Raw genomic sequence first — 3,669 nt, 5'->3', positions numbered from 1 at the left:
CCGTACCTTAAATAATGTAACAAACATACATATTTTAAGACATATCATGATGTAAAAGTACTTTTGTTGTCTAAACATAATGCAGTCATTTTGTTGAGTTGTTGCTTTGTTTTGTGTAAATCCAGGAGAAAATACCTTTGCCTCAAAACGTAGGTGAGAATACTGTTTAGTTATATGGAATGTAATTTTTTTGGGAGACGGGGTTGGATATGCCTCTCTGCTCATCTATGGTGAATATTATCCTCCTGCTTCATTGAAGGATTACAATGGGTCATTCTGGCACTCTGTTGAGCAAGAGAATAAAAGAGGCTGAACAGGAAAAACAAATCTGTCTGTAAAAATAAAACCGCCTGCCTGATTCCATGTGAACACGGAGAAAAATGTAAAATTATAAAATTATATTCATTCAAACCACAGATACCTGATCCAGGAATTAACCAAAATTATGCATTGTGAAAAAAAGTGTTTATATATATATATATATGTATATTAGCACCTGATTAGCAATTTTGTGAAATAATTAAATAAATTCGCACATTTTTTGAGGGGTGCTTCTAGATTATTGACAGATTTGCGGACAGGCAGCGACCTCCGGTTCTGCAGAGTGAAGCCAACACGGAAGTGTCATAAAACCTCTCTACTGACCAGCAGGGGGCGACTCCTCCGGTTGCAGACTCTATTTCTCACTTGATTTATTGCCTCAGTAAACATTGTAAACATGAGTTTATGGTCTCAATCTCTAGTTTCAAGTCTTCTTCAATACAGCATGATTTTCATTTAATATATTATGGTCCCATTTAAGGTAAAATAGACCATAAAGCGGAGTATGCTTTAGGGCGGGCTTACTGCGATTGACTGCTCGCTGCCATTACCAGAACTGTACGGATCCCCCTCAAAGTTCGGCACGCATGTAAACCACGGACTACCTACACAGTGTAACGTTAATCATCACAATGTGAAGTATAGTTTTACTGGCAATCATTATCCACCAATATTCAGTCAAAATATGTCCTGCGATCAGGATATCGTATTTATGCTTTAGTAGCTGATTACATTGTAAACAACCAATCGGTGTTTATTTAATTTTAAATTTATTATACTATATTGATCCCGGAAGGGGAAATTTGTCTCTGCATTTGACCCATCCCTGTATATAGGGAGCAGTGGGCTGCCAATGACAGGCGCCCGGGGAGCCGGGGGTTCAGTGTCTTGCTCAGGGACACTTCGACACGTCCCAGTCAAGGATCGAACCGTTGACCCTGCGGTTACCAGACTCTTAACCTAGTGAGCCACAGTTGCCCCTTAAATTAAGTTTAAATTGACAGGAGAAGAGCTAGTAACCGTGGCAGCATCGCTAATGGTCAACGGTTACATTATGATGCGTTCAGGTCCTGTTCAGTGAAAATGAGTATTGGGCGAATGTAAATTATAAGGTGTTTTGATGTGTTCACATAAAATCTTGTAAAATGTAGTGTTGGTGAGAAACTTAATAAATCCAGTTGTTTGAATATGTTTTCACAGCAACATAGATATTATTATGAGCTGTTTACACGAGCTCTACGCAGCTTATAATATATCATTAAAACTACGAATGACAAGATTTGTTTTAATCCATACAAATACAATCTTTTCTTTCCTTGACTGCAGTAAGTTACTAGTCTCAGACAAAGAAATATTTGATACATCCCTCGTAAAATGGTGAAATGTCATTGTTAAACTTTGTGCAATAAGAAGGCAAGAGGAAAAAACTATGTGATGTGAGATTTTATTTTAATATAAAATACATAAATAAAGCATCTGCAGGTGACATCAGGAGCATGTGCACATATTCATAAACACACATACTATATGTGTCGGACTCAAACACACCATCAGGCATACAATTCACCCCAAAAAATCAAGTATAAAGAAACCAAATGATGGTAGTTGCAGCCATTTGAGAATATGGTACATAGACAGATCTTGCTTGGACCAATGCCTGCACACTACAAAGGTCACATGACAACAAGAAGCACTGCAGCAGTTCTGTACTTAAAAGTTGACCCCGGAGGCACTGATCCAGAAGCAGTTAAACCGACCAGAACTCATCTGTTAACCATACAATCAAACGACTGATTTGAGATCAGTGGAAGAAGTCACTATATTTACTAAGATATATCTCTCATATGGTGCATAACAACTCCCATTCAAATCTGCCAAAAGACAAAATAGTCTTTTGTTCCAAAATGAGAAACATTAAAAAAAAAAAAAAGATGAAAAAAAAATGTGACTAAAATTTCTAATCCTGGCGAATTTTAAACATGATGCCTGTAGTTTTTTTTTAAAATTACAGGCATTTACATTTTTCGAAATAAAGTCTTCAGCTGTTTTTGCCCTCCCCTTTCCCAAAGAGGAAAAAAACCAAAAAAAAAACCAAACATACAAGACAAGTTGAATACAGTATCATTTAGTTTAGTTTCAGTATCTCCTGGTTCTACTGATTCCATGTTTTAACATCTGTCCTTAAAGCTCCGTCTCACACGATAACTTGGACCCGCACCTCTGCTCAAGACTTCTTTGGCCAGATAACTGTAACTGTTTAACAAATGACCGTCCAGAGCATCTTTACATTAAAAAAAAGTAACATTTTCCTATAGGTTGAAACACACAAAGGTTTCGCAGTTCAGTGGAAAAGTTAGACGAGGTGAGAGCATCAGACTCTGGGGGCAAGGGCCCGTTTCCTAATTCAGTGAAGGCGCACAGGGTAACGACACAAACGCACCATGTGCTGTATCGTCCACACAAACAGGAAAATATATGTAGAAACAGACATTCTTCAGAAAATGTATTATAGTGCGTTTTTCTGTTTAGTCCCTAAATGATGAAAACAAAAATAAAACTATAACTATTCAACTTGTATCTGCTTTAAACTTCCTCAAATGAGCAGCACAAGACGGAGCCAAGCATGGAGGAGGGACTCCTGCAGTAACCAGCACTTAAAGGGTCATTTTGGTATTTTTAAACCTGGACCCTATTTTCCCATGTTTTTGGGTCTAAGTGGCTCATGGGGACAACACTTTCTGAAATTGATCTGGTACTACTGCTGTAACAGATCAGGCAATAATTCAGAACGAGACTTCTCCTCGAGTGAGACTCTTTCCAAAATGGCAAGACACTTAAAATGGCATTCCCTCAATACTAGACCAGTTTCAGAAATTGTTGTCCCCATTAGTCAGTCAGGGGAAAAAAAGGGTCCGGGATAGTAAATACCAGAGTGACCATTTAACCCCTCCACTGAAAACTGTTGACCATGCAGCAGGAGCCAAGTGAAAGCAGCAGAACAGATTGATATGTTAGGGCATTCAACTCCCTTAAGTTTATATAAAGCCTCTGTACACCGTAGACATTTTTTTTTTTATTATGTCAAAACATAATTATCTTCTTTCATTTAACAACAGTATTCAGACTTGCTGCTAAAAAAGCTTGTAGAAAAAGAGTGATATTTAGCCGTTTGTTCCAAAGACGGGGAAACAGCAAACAGCTTCTTGACCAGAAGAATGTTCCCTGATTGGGATGTTGTGCTAAACTTGAACCATTTTTTTTGTAGGCGGACTCGGATCGTAACATGTTGGTTGAGAGGCTGTTAAACAGCAGCGCTGAGCAGGAGGGGGGGGGGGGGGGGGGGGGGGG

The sequence above is a fragment of the Anarrhichthys ocellatus genome, unplaced genomic scaffold, assembly GCF_004355925.1.
Source record: "Anarrhichthys ocellatus isolate YVR2014 unplaced genomic scaffold, GSC_Weel_1.0 scaffold40, whole genome shotgun sequence".
Classification (NCBI taxonomy): Eukaryota; Metazoa; Chordata; class Actinopteri; order Perciformes; family Anarhichadidae; genus Anarrhichthys; species Anarrhichthys ocellatus.
The sequence above is the reverse complement of the archived record's forward strand: the minus strand, read 5'-3'. Positions refer to the sequence as shown.